The sequence below is a fragment of the Lactuca virosa genome, chromosome 4 (assembly GCF_052849685.1).
Source record: "Lactuca virosa cultivar CGN04683 chromosome 4, Lactuca_virosa_CGN04683_v6, whole genome shotgun sequence".
NCBI classification, from domain to species: domain Eukaryota; kingdom Viridiplantae; phylum Streptophyta; class Magnoliopsida; order Asterales; family Asteraceae; genus Lactuca; species Lactuca virosa.
The window spans coordinates 29,470,581-29,484,934 of NC_136429.1; positions in this window are offsets into that span (position 1 = coordinate 29,470,581).

A 14,354-nucleotide genomic window follows, 5' to 3' on the forward strand; every position below is an offset into this window, starting at 1 on the left:
TGGAAGTGAAGATTATTTTTCAACATTCCTTCTTTCAACCCCAGAAGCAAGGTGAAGCTGTACTTAAAGTTATGTGACAGATTGCATTGAAGCCTCCTCAATCAATTTGTTGCTATCTACGAACTTGATAAAGTGATCCAGAAGAATCGGTCTCTCTGTTATTTTCTCTGAAGTATTTCAAAGCTGCAAGTGTTGATTTTCAAGAACCTTTACAAGAAGCCTCTACACCCAATGTGCGTTCAAGGTCAAATCTTTGAAGGATGTCCAATTGTTCAAGATAAATTCATTCATGTAGAAATTCATATGTTCCTCTTGAAGTTGTGAAGAAATCGAAGATAAAAGCTGAAGTCAAGATCGAAGAGAAGTTTGAAAAAAAAGCAATAAACCAAGGGGGAGATTGTTAGGACTAAATTATTGTTTATTCTAAGTGAAAAGAAAGCTATAAACCAAGGGGGAGATTTTTAGGTCATAAATTGTGGTTTATACTTTGCATGTCATAAGATATTAGAGTTCTCGGTCTAGGACCGAAAACACCATGTTTTGGTGTTGTTTGGACCAAAATCACATGTGATTCCGGTTGGACTTAATGTTGTTTTGTTTGGGTTTTGGGCTTGGGCCTGGTTATTAGGTCTAGGTAAAAATAGTGTCATTTGAGCCTTGTAAAGACGGTGGGACGTTTTGGGCGCTGTCATAAGCTTAGAACGTGATTTGGAGAGAAACAAGAGAGAACCAAGTGTAATCAAGAATCTTATGTACCCGACTATTCAATAATAGTGTGCATTGAAGATTAACCATTGTGTTCTTATTCTATAGTTAATCTTGTCTAATTCACTTGATTGGGATTCCGCACCATCAAGTGAATCTGATTGATACATAGTAGCATTTTGGGTTTTACAAAGAAAACAACTTTTCTAAGAATAATTTTACAAGAAAAGGGTGTGATGCGTGCAATCGGCCGAGCTCAAGTACGTATTGCCAAAATACCTATACATGTGATATGATATTGTTTTGATATAAGTATATGAGAATTTCATGTTAGATTGGGGTTATGGATCTGTTTAGGATTGCATGATAGAATGCTAGGAGAGATGCCTTTATATGCTTGGTTGATTGAGCTTGTAAAACTCCATGCTAGTATGGATTAGGTGAGGCACTAAATTGGGCTACTCGATGCTCGAATGCTGCTTGCTTTGTGCTTTTAGATACCCCAATGATGTCAGCTAACTATTAAGCGAATATTTAACACCCGTTCCAGGTATGAATTTAATCTACAAATGTCAAATGTTATTTGGGGTGGCCACGACATGGTAGAGTCTCACCACAGCGTGACAATATTTTATGGATCGTGGACTTTTAATGGACCGCCATAGCGAGGACATATTCCTTGTCCTCATACTGAGTGACCATTCTGATGTTCCTGATCCAATCCATAAAGTTGGATCCATCAAAGATGACTCTCCCACAAAGGTTAATGAGAGAGAAGGAGCATTGTTGGAAGACATCTGAAAAGAATAAAGACAAGTTTAGATTAGATATAAAGATAGTCCTTAATAAAACACCCAAATGTAATATTAAGGCTAGGACCCAACACAATATTTTATAACTTAGAAGAGGGATGCCGTAATCCAAGCTATAAAATATTTGAAGGTAGGTGAATAACGATTCACCAATTTCCACCATGAAAAACGAAATAAATTATTAGGTTTTAATTGATTTTGAAACTCCTAGATTCTTTGAGATTCATTGAACTTTTCAATGGCATGTTTCAATCTCGAGTGTGCCCTTCAGGTTTTGTGACTGTGATGTCGAGGATCACAAAACAAGGTGTAAAGTAACCATGCAAATTACTTGGTACCCTTAATATTTACCCTTCAATTAGTGTGTCGGTTAACCACACGCGTTCCACCGATACTATGATAAATATCAAGTTACCATTTGTCTACCTTGTTAAGTCCAGGTTAGTGTGCCGGTTAACTACACACGCTCCACTAACGACTTAATAAAAGTGCAAAGTGTAATTTCATGGGTTAGCACCTTATTCATATTTTCCTAAAGTAACTAAGATTGGGAATTTATAAAAACATTTAGTTACTTTATTTTTCATCATACTTTTAATGAAGATTTAGAAGTCCTTGTCCTACCCGTTCGGATAACGACCTTCCACCAGTCAAGGAAGCGGTGGGTGAGAGTGGACACCCATTAAGCTGCCATTTTATAGGCAACAGCCTTATACCCCCCCTTATAGACCGACTGCGTGAATGAGGCCTACTAACGGTAAAACGACTTGATCTTATACACACACACACACACACACACACATATATATATATATATATATATATATATATATATATATATTATTAACTTATAATATTATAGAGTATAAGGGTTGAATTTTATCTTTTAAAATTCTAGGGGTTGGAACTAAAGTTTTTTAAAGAGACTTTTACATGTTCCAAAACTTGAGGGAAAGTTTTGTAACTTTCAAAACTTTTCATCTTTCATAACTTATGAGTTAATGATGTAATAAAATGAGTGACTTTTCATTTTATGTAACCTATGTGTTTCTTTAATGGACTTTAAAAGAAAGACTTTTGGTAATCCATAACTTGAGGACAAATTATGGATTCCATTAAAACACATAATGATCATGAATTAAACATTAAACAAGTAATTCCTATTATCTATCAAGAACTCATAAGAACATGAATATTACTATCAAAATTTCAAGAACATATGAACACATATAAATATGAAAATTTGACATTAGCCATTGTAAATGGATTAGAATGTCACACCCCCAAACCAGAACGGTGGAAACGTTCGGGGGCGGAAGACGTCATGCTCAGTATCATAACCATAGTGAAGAAAGTAAACACAACTATCATAAATATAATTTAAAAGGTTACATCGTTTCAAAAGTACATGTTTCCAAATAAATTACATATGATGTCAAAATATAGCAAAATAATATGCGCCTTAGCGTCTTGACTTCAGAAATCTTGTGATTACCTGAGAATACAAGTTGTTTTGAAAGGGTATCAGCATAAAGCTGGTAAGTTCATAAGCAGTTTATGAATGAAGAATGAATGTTGTTTCCTTAAAGTTTGTTACAAGTTTGTTTCCAGAAAATCCAATACTTTCTAAAAGTTTTATTGTAGTCTTATCTGAACCGAGACTTAGTATATGTAAGTAAATTGTCATACTTATGTGTGGTTTTATATTTAAATAAAACTCCTTTTCGTGAAATCTTTGAATTCCCGTGAACTGTATGTTTTGTTAATTCCCCATGTGAGTTGTTATAATCATGCTAAAGACTCGTAGGCCTCGTATACGACATTCTTCAAGCGTCGGAATGTTATGACATTTGTCACCTCAGACCTGTCGGTCTAGCTGTTGCAAGCAGCTTAGGTGCGGGTTTGTCAGACCCAATATAGATCTATATACAACTATCACGCTCTCCCTCCAAGAGATTCTGATTATAACTACAGAACTTTTCTGTGGTACTTGAGAGTACCCTGAAGGAGTATGTCTCAAAAATTTATTCATTAACAAGTTCACGTAATTTGTAATAAAATACCCGTTTGTAAATCGATTGTGTTACTGTTTCTTTGTTAAACGATGTGTTAAAACTATACCTATTATAGTTTATCAAAAGTGTTGTATGTTTGAAGGAAACCTTGTTATGCATTCCTTTGTATTTCAATAAAATGACATTGGAAATACTAAGTATAAATCGTACACACCTTGCTCAGCATGTTACAAGGTGTGAACAACTCTTAAACATGTTTTAGACAGTTTTACCCTTAACTGTCCCTGTTTTAGAATATTTATAGAACAATCATCATAAGTCGAAAACTGCATCCGTAAACTCTGAGAGTTTGGAAAAAGAGTCTACTGTATTCATAAATTTTCCTATAATTTTTGGTGTTCTCAAACCAGTGTGAAAATGTTTATCTTCACAGCGTGGTCCGATTTTGTTACTGCAGTGATAGGAAGTTTTGTAAAAATCACCATAAATTGTAGAAAAATTGTATGGAGATGTGAAAGTAGTCATTTTAAAGTTATAAACCTGAACTATTTTCATATTAAACAGTTTTGAAAAATATTAAGTTTAAGTTGGGTAAAACAGATCGTGAACAGGTCATAATTTTTCTCTTGTAAGCTGTCAAGTTAAGTTTTAAATATGTTTTGATGTTTTAACTTGTATTCCCCCCCCTGAAAACTAAAGAAAAATGGAAAATGTAGGGGTATGAACTCACCTTGAGTGATTTCTTGAGGAGTGGAAGATCGAAGACGAGGAGTATCAAGTCAAGAACACTCGATGAACACATGAAGGTTTGGATGATCCTAAGAACGATTTTTGGTGTTAAAATGTGGGTAGATGATCCGGGAGTGTTATAAAAACATGGAATAACACTTGAGTTTAGATGAAATACTTACCAAAAAGTGAAGTAGTATCTCAAGAACACCTTCAAAAAGTGGCTGGAAGTAGAGAGAAAAAGAAGCTTTCTTGAGGGGTAAGAGAAGAGTAAGTGTTTGATGGTGAAGGAAATGATCAAGGCAAACCAAGAAATCCTCCAGGGATTTCTTTATATAGGAGGTTGCTGGAGCAATTTGCAAGATTGATAGGATGTTTTCCTTGGTTTGTGTGATGTGGTTAAGGTTGGACAAATGAGAAGATGACACATGGAAGGCAAGTGGGCACACTTGACCCACTTGATATTCTAAGCTATTTTCTTTATTGTAAAATATTGATTTATAATTAATCAATCCTTGAGAGATGAATAAAATATGAGTTTAGGGAGTCTAAAATGGTAAAAATATGAATTTGGTGAAAAATCCCCGTAAAAAGCGGGCTTAAGAGGCGAAAGTAGTCGAAAACCGGGAATTAGGAACGAACCTGCGAGGTTCGGTTCTTTGGAGATGAGGACCGAAAGTAGGAGAAGGAACCGAAGGGAAGGCTCGGGCCCGAAGGTGGGTCTTGGGTCCGAAAGTGAAATGGAAGCGAAATGGACCGAAGGCTCGGTTCATTTCGGGTGTATTGAGTTTCGGTCCTGTTGACTTCGGTCCTCAGGGAGGTTCGGTCCGAGAGGGCTAGTTCGGTCCTTAAAGGGTGAGTTCGGTTCTATGTAGTTCGGTTCTACAAGGTTTCGGTTCCCTAGGGTTCGGTCCCTATGGGTTCGGTTCCTAGGGGTTTCGGCCCTATTAAGCTGTTTTTCGATTTAACTTCCCGTTTTGAGTGATTTTTGGCCAAGTTAAGGGTCGGGATGACCCGAATGACTATAAAAAGTTGAGAGAGATTTGGGTGAGATTTGGGAGGGATTTATTTTTAGCCATTATTATTGTATAATCTCGCAATGTAATGTTCGTGAACCCCGTTATGCTTCGTTTGTGATTGTTTTAAGTCCCCAAAAGGGTCCATAGTCGTGTTTTGATGCATTTAACTCCCTTCTTAGTGTTTTTACATTGCTAAACACATAGATTCTCCGAGACACTTGAATTCTTGACATACAAATGCACATTTTATACATAGAATAACTTTTAACATACAAGTCCTAGTTAAGTTTGACCGGTTTGACTTGTTGACTTTGACTTTGACTTTTAACTTTGACTTTGACTTTTGACTTTGACTTTGACGGTTGTCAAAAGAAAAACCATTACACCATCTAAAACAAGTTTTAAAACACCAAAACAGTTTAGGGAAATGTTTCTAGTCCATTTCCAGCAGCAAAACTCGAAAATCTGCATTCAGGGGCTCCTACTCGTCGAGTGCATGAACCTACTCGATGAGTAGGATGAATTTACTCATGGACTCGTCGAGCCCCCCATGGACTCGGCGAGTTCATGCTGCAGAGTGCAGAAAAAACTGAGTTTTTTCAGAATTTTGCATCAAGTATCAAACAAACAAGCCTAGGCTCTGATACCACTGAAGGGTTTTGAGCATTCTAACACTCCTATGGTGTACATGCAACCCTAGAAACCTTGGATCTATGTTTTATCTATGATACATACAAGATTATTTTTCCAAGGTTCATAACCTATCTAGCATACATGGGGAACTTTTAAACATAAAAGTTAGTAGGAAATACATACCTTGTAGTAGTTAGGATTCCTTGAAAACATTGTGAGCCTAACACCTCAAGTGTGATGCCTCAAATGTCTCACACAACACCAAATGCACTTGGAATAACTTAGAGAGAAATGAAGAAAACTTAGAAATTGGCTAGCCCTCACTTGTATATTTAGTGGCCGATTTTGGTGAATAATATGTAACTTATATAGTGTGTTACAATTAGGGTTACACCATGTAAACCCTAATTGTCATGACTTTTCATTTCCATGACCCATGGATTCTATAACCACCATGGAGCATCCTATGGGTTTTAGCCCAACTGGATAATCCATGAAACATTAGCCCATTATATAAGTATGGAGGATTTACACAATCAACCCATGTATTTAATTAGTCTTCTTTTAATCACTTAATTAATTCCAAATTAATTCTTGATCAATACTAACTAAAGAATACTATTAATATACTAGAAGTTATAATATATTAATAAACCTTAAGTGTTATTTCTCTCATTTTAGTCTATCCAAATGCATGATGCCATGCAACCCAAATAGACCATGCTAATCGGGCCAAGTACATTCCAGAAATACTTATGAACTTAGACACCTAATCCAACATTATGTGGCTTAGAACATTATGAAATGTTAGGGTTTAAGATTTGGACACTTTATAGCCATAAAATGTCATAAAGTTGGAAACTTTATGACTTAGAATGTTATTTGGGCCAAGAACTGAGTTTTAGATGAAAGAACTTTAGGGATTAAGAGCTTATTTCTTAAGCTATGTTGTGCTTTTGCTCTTTTTGGACTTAGAATGGAGATATTTGCTCCTTGGAGGGTCTTAAGGGATAAAGTTGGAAATTTTATCCATTTAGACCCTAGAATGGACCAGATCTAGGCTTTATAGCCCTTAGGATCGAAGAAATAGACATATTCCATTAAGTTGTTCGGGGAACAGTGACCATGGCATGGCCAATACTGCCACGACAAGGCGACTAGGCTAAGACCCAACCGTTTTGGCGATTTGTGTCCACGGCGTGGCCAAGGAAGGCCACGACATGACTACTAGTTGGGGTTGACTTTGACTTTGACTATTGACCGTTGACTTTGACCAAGTTTGACTTAAGGGCATTTTGGGTATTTTGAGTTGTGGTTTTAGATTTGGTCATAATTTGTTGTATAGGCGACCTCTAGAGTTGGTATTTGGAGCAGTGTCTCATTCAACTATTTTTTCTGACTGTGAGGTGAGTTTTCCTCATTATACTTGTGGGTCGAAGGCACCAATGCCCTCCCCACTAGATTATGTATCCTGGTATATAGGATGTTGTTGTATGATATTGATTTGCCAGATTTATATGATTATCTTTTTGCTGGTTATATGTTTATCTGTTGCATATGTCGACATAGTGTGGTTGGGTTGAGGTTTTACTACTTTGTACTATTAGCTAACCAACCCGGGGCAATCCAACCGGGAGGTTGTGGGCCTGGAGAATCCAACCGAGATATTGTGGACCCAGTATGCAATATGTGTGGCAATCCAACCAGGAGGTTGTGGGCCAGGGCAATCCAACCGGGAGGTTGTGGACCCAACATGCAATATATATTTGTTTGATTGTGTGTGGTACTTTGGGAGAACTCACTAAGCTTTGGCTTACAGTTAAGTTTTATGTTTCAGGTACTTCAGATGATTGGGGAAAAGCAAAGGCGTGATCATGCACATCCGTCAGATTTTATGATGTTTGATCTTGGGATACTCTGATTCGTGGTTATTACTTTTGGGAACTATGTTTTGTAAACAATTATAGGTTTTGGTTGGATTTTCAAAATAAAAATTTTACATTGATTGTTGGGATGTTACAAGTTGGTATCAGAGCCCTGGTTTGGAGAATTGGATGAGCATTTATGTGAATCCGGACTCAAACTAAAGATCTGTAAGAGTTTTCGAAATAGTATTACAATTATTTTCAAAATAGTTTTCAAAAGTAACCAAGGAAGGATTGGATGTGCACGATCAGCCGGAGCAAGAAAGTATACCCCAAGTTACCCACATTGTTAATTGTTTATAATGATTATGATAGAACTGCATGCTAGTTCTAGGCTAGGGATCTTTAGGAATTGCATGATAGAATTGTCTGATGTATCATGCTTGATAGCTAGGAGAGCTTCTTGTATGTTACATGAAGTTGACATCATTACTATAGTTGCTTAGTGTGTGCATCATAGTTGTACATAACTAAGATTCTATAGCCTGAGAATATTTCATTTAGCCTTATTTCCTTTTCTTGTCTGATGAAGGTCTTAGGGTAGAATCAAGTATTCGACTATCTATAGGATCCAACGTTATGTATGATTAGCATGCACAAGTGGCTGCAGGGTTGGAGGAAGTCTCATGAGCACCTAGAGGTGTAGCAGGCCAGTTGAGGAATGATTAGCCCCTCTCGAGTATAGGATGTATGTGTATCCTAGTTATGGGTTTGTTTTCCGGTAGTTTGTGATGCCCCCTTGAGACAAATACGGGTAGGTGTGTAAGGTAGTATGGCCCCTTACTACTAGAAGCACAGGACCCATACGCGTAGCAAGGAAGTCACAAACCCCAAGGGTTTCATCTTTTGTGATGGTCATAACAGTTTGATTGTGGCATTCTGATATATATATATATATATATATATATATATATATATATATATATATATATATATATATTCGTTCATTTTTAGTATGGTGTTCACGAAAGGATCTGGAGTTGGTGGCCATGATAGGCCGAGGTTGACTGATGGTCAGATTCGAGAGTTGATTGCTACTAAGGTGGCTACTGATGTCCAGATTTCTATCTCAAAGTTGTTTGGGTCTATAAATACCGCTATGATTAAGCTTTTTGATGATCGATATCTTGCCCTCACTGAGACTGCTACTGCTATAGCCACCGCGGTCGTCGCTGCTGCCGCGGGGGGGGGGGGGGGGGGGGAGGGAGGAGGAGGTTCATTTCAGTATCAGGACTTCAGTAACACGAACCCCCAGAGTTCTACAGGGTCAAGGACCCGATCATTTCTATGCGATGGATATCAGATGTGGAAGGATGTTTCTTCACATGTTCCTGTCCGGAGGACTAGAAGTTCAGGTGCGCCCTGAACCTCCTTCGACTATGCGCAAAGGACTGGTGGAACCTGGTGACCAGTTCTTATACTTCTGAGCACAAGGCTGTTGTTACTTGGGCGCAGTTCTCGAAGATGTTTCGCTCGAGGTATATTCCCTTGGTGGATAGGGATAGATTGGCTCAGGAGTACCTGAATCTGAGACAGACGACGGAGACGGTGACGTAGATCACCAAGATGTTCACTGAGAGGGCTTTTTTGTCCTGAGTTCGCTGCTATGGAGTAGGCACTGATGTGGGATACTTGAGCATGCTAAAGACTGATATTCAACAGTTTATCTCCACCGAACGTTACAGTACCCTCTTTGAGCTCTAGGATGTCGATAGGAGGCGAGAGATCAAGTTAGAGATCCATACGAGGGAGCAACGTCAGGCTCTGGTTCAGTCCCAACCTACAGCCAAGCGGTTCAATCCCGCTGACACACAATCTGGGGGATAGAGGGGTCGCACTTATGGCAAGTGCAGGAGAGCTCATGAGGGGATGTCTCTGTCATCGACAGCATGCCGCAATTGTGGTAGGGAGGGACACTTTGCGAAGGACTATCGCCAGCAGACTCCTTCGCCGAGTAGCATGATTTGTTATCATTGTGAGCAGGTGGGCCATATGAAGGCCCAGTGTCCCTTGCTTGATGTTAGGCTCGTGCAGGCACCATCTACTTCTACCCTTTCGGATCACTGATATACGCCAGGGAAGGACAGAGACCCCAAGGGGTCGAGGTCGTGCTTTCCAACTCACAACAGAAGAGGCCAGGGCTGCGCCAGACGTTGTTACTGGTATGTTTTCAATTATTATTCTGTCAAATTATTTTATGGTATGCTTATGTTTATGATTCTGCTAGGTACCTTCTTAGTGAATTCTTTGACTTGTCTTATGCTTTTTGACTCGGGTGCGAGTTGGTCCTTTTTGTCTCAGTCCTTCAGTAGGTGCTTTGATATGTCCCTTGGAGAGTTGGAGTGCCCATTGCGAGTTTTCATCGCCAACGAGCACGGGGTATCTACATCGAGCGTTTTTTCAGGGTTGCATTTTGGAGATTTTCAGGGTGTCTTACCCAATTGATCTGACCCTTATTCCCATGAGGGATGTGTGTGTGATAGTAGGGATGGACTGGTTGAGCAGGTATGGTGCGATGATTGACTGTGAGGGTCAGCGGGTGGTAGTTCGAACCCCAAGTGGGGGAGAAATTACCATTTATGGAGAGGGTCCCATGGTAGGATCAACCTTTTGTTCTGGTGCCAGGGCTCGTCGGTATCTTCAGCATGGGTATATGGGTTATCTTGCGTATGTGGTTGATACTTGGGTAGAAAAGGGAGTTTCGATTTCGGATTTGCTGGTAGTCAGAGAGTTTTTAGATATGTTCTCGGAGGAATTACTCGGTGTGCCTCCTGAGAGGCAGGTTGAGCTTGGGATTGATTTGGTTCCCATTGCAGCCCCGATTGCTAAGGCGCCATATCGATTGTCACCACCGGAGATGCAGTCGTTATCCTCATAGCTTCAGGATCTATTGGGTAAGCAGTTTATCATACCGAACAGTTCGCCTTGGGGAGCACCGATCTTGTTTGAGAAGTATAAGGATGGGTCTCACCACATGTGTATTGATTACCGGGAATTGAACAAGTTAACAGTGATGAACCATTACCCCCTTCCATGGATTGTCGACCTTTTTGATCATCTGCATGGTGCATCTTGGTTCTCCAAGATCTATTTGAGGTCGATATATCATTAGATAAGGGTTAGAAATGAGGATGTGGAGAAGACCGTGTTTCGAACTCGTTATAGTCATTACGAGTTCGCAATGACGCCGTTTGGGCTCACCAATGTGCCCGCGACATTTATGGATTTGATAAATCGAGTGAGCAGATCGATGCTCGATCGATCAAAAACTGTTTTCATTGATGATATCTTAGTTTATTCCAAGACCAGGGAGCAACATGAGGAGCGCATTCGAGAGTCGCTGAGATTTTTAAGGCGGGAACGACTGTATGCCGAGTTCTCGAAGTGTGAGTTTTTGTTACGGGAGGTCCGGTACTTAGGATACCTTGTTAACCAAAACGGGATTTTGGTCGAACCGGCCAAGATTAAGGTTGTTATGCACTGGGAGGTTCAGAAGTCTCCCTCGGAGATAAGGAGTTTTCTAGGTTTAGTAGGCTATTATTGGAGATTTATTCATGACTTCTCCAAGGTGGCTGTACCCTTCACTCGTCTGACGAGGAAGGGTTTGGATTTTTATTGGGGGGCTGAGCAGCAGGCTGCGTTCGAGACTCTGAGACAGAAGTTATGTAAGGCCCCAATGTTGACTCTCCCTGAGGGTGTTGAGGATTTTGTTGTTGTATTGTGATGCAAACATCACCGTTTTTGGGGAAGTATTGATGTAGAGGGAAAGTGATTGCTTATGCTTCTAGGCAGTTGAAGCTGCATGAGGTTCGGTACCCAACACATGATCTAGAGTTGGGGTGGTGGTGTTTGCGCTCAAGATTTCTCGGCATTATATATATGGGGTCTGGTGTACCATCTACACAGATCACAAGAGTTTGAGATATCTCATGGACCAGCCAAATTTGAATATGAGACAGTGTAGGTGGATTGGCATGGTCAAGGATTATGATTGCGAGATTCTGTACCACCCGAGGAAAGCGAATGTGATTACTGATGCTTTGAGCCCCAAGTCGGCTAGTTCTTCTATTGGGAGCCTACGTATGAGGATTTTGATTGATTCTCCACTGCTGAATTGGGTTAGGGAGGCTCAAGCCAAGGGTGTCAAGAAGGAGAATTGAAAGCGGGAGTGAATCACGGGCAAGATCGATATGTTATCCACCGATAGTTGTCGACTGTTGACCCAGTGCGGTCGGGTTTGGGTACCAGATTTTAGTGGGGTCAAGCAGACTGTTTTGGAGGAGACACATAAGTCCATATTTTCGATACACTCTGCAGCGACCAAGATGTATGAGGATCTGAGGCTTAGTTACTGGTGGTCGTGTATAAAGAGGGAGATAGCCTGGTATGTTGAGAGGTGCTTGACCTGTAGGATGGTCAAGGCCGAGCACCAGAGGCCGCATGGCAAGATTTAGCCTTTGGAGGTTCCCATGTGGAAATAGGAACCGATCACCATGGATTTCATCACCAAGTTACCTCGGAGGACTAAGGGGTTCGATGCGATTTGGGTTATAGTGGATCGTCTGACTAAGAGTGCCAACTTCTTAGCTATTCGGAAGAGCTCCTTAGCCGGGAAATTGACTGATGTTTATGTGAGCGAGATCGTCACCCATCATGATGTTCATGTTTCTATTAGATCGGATCGAGATGTTCGGTTCACTTCTCAATTTTTGCAGAGGTTCCACAAGGAGCTGGGCATGAGGTTGCATTTTAGCACTTCTTATCATCTGTTGACTGACGGCCAAAGTGAGAGGACCATTTAAACACTTGAGGATATGTTAAGAGCTTGTGTCATAGATGTCGGTGGGAGTTGGGACTCCTACCTTCCCCTAACTGAGTTTTCTTACAATAATAGTTATCACTCTGGTATCGGTATGCCGACATTTGAGCTTCTCTATGGGAGGAAGTGTCGTACCCCAGTCTGTTAGGGAGAGGTTGGTCACAGGGACATGGGAAAGACTGGGGTGGTTCTTCAGATGATGAAACTTATTCAAAAGATCAGGTAGAGGTTGCAGACAGCTCAGAGTCGTCAGAAAAGTTATACTGACAGGCGTCGATCGGAGTTGGAATTCCAGGTCGGTGATATGGTTTTACTGAAGGTATCACCCTGGAATGGTGTAATAGGCTTGAGTAATTTGGTCCCCGATATGTCGGGCCATTTCGAGTATTAGCTAGGGTAGGCAGGGTAGCCTATCGGTTGGATTTGCATAAGGAGCTCAGTCAGATTCACAACACCTTCCATGTTTCTCAACTTCGGAAGTGTGTGGCTGATGATTCAGGTTGATGATCGTCTGAACTATGTTAAGAGACCAGTGACGATTTTGGATAGGAAGACGAAGGCCTTGCACAACAATCTGGTACCTTTGGTCAAGGTCCAGTGGCAGCATCAGAAAGGTTTCGAGCGGACTTAGGAACCCGAGGCAGAGATGCGTGAGCACTACCCTGAGTTATTCGCGGTTGAGGACTTCGAAGATGTAGTCTGATTCAAGTGGGGGGAATTGTAACACCCGTTCCATACATAAATTTAATTTATAAATGTCAAATGTTATTATGGGTGGTCACGGCGTGCTGAAGTCTCACCACTGTGTAGTAGTATTTTATTGGCCACATGCTTTTAATGACTGCCACAACGTGGCTATAGGTGTGACGACATGGTAGCCGTTGTTGGTGAAAACCCTAATTTTTAGGGTTTGAGCCCTATTTAAGCATCATTAACTCCCAAGACCTTTTCCCTCATTAACCTCCATTGCCCACTTCATCCCTTACAAACCCTAATCTCCATTGATGGTTTTTTGAGCCTATTTTTGGTGTTTGGTGTCCATTGTAGAAGGAAGGAAGCCATTGGAAAGCAATGAAGGAGCTCCATGCTTGGTAGATATGAGTTTTACACTTCTTGAACAATCCAGAAGGTACAAAGTTTTGAACTTGATGATTATCTCTTTAGATCTTGCTAGTTTTAGATGTTATGAGTTTTTAGTCCCATATTCTTGGTCTAGGTGAGTTTGGACTACTCTAGACCAAATGAGTTGCCTTTTTGGATGTTTTGGGATGTTTAGAGTTGTAAAAATGGGATCTTGAACCTTCACTTTCCTCCATGTGTGTATTATGTGGCTTAGAACATTGTGAAATGTTAGGGTTTAAGATTTGGACACTTTATAGCAATGCAAAGTCATAGAGTTGGAAACTTTATGACTTAGAATATTATTTGGGCCAAGAACTGAATTTTGGACGAAAGAACTTTAGGGATTAAGAGCTTATTGCTTAATCCATGTTGTGCTTTTACTATTTTTGGAGTTATAATGGAGATCTTTACTCCTTGGAGGGTCTTAAGGGATATAGTTGGAAACTATTTCTTCGTGTTTTTGTGGCTTTTTATGCGTACATTTAATAAAATACAATACCTTGAAAGAATAATTTTTCGATAGAAGCAAATAAAGATTAATGTCATATATTTTCACTATTCTACTATCATAATCT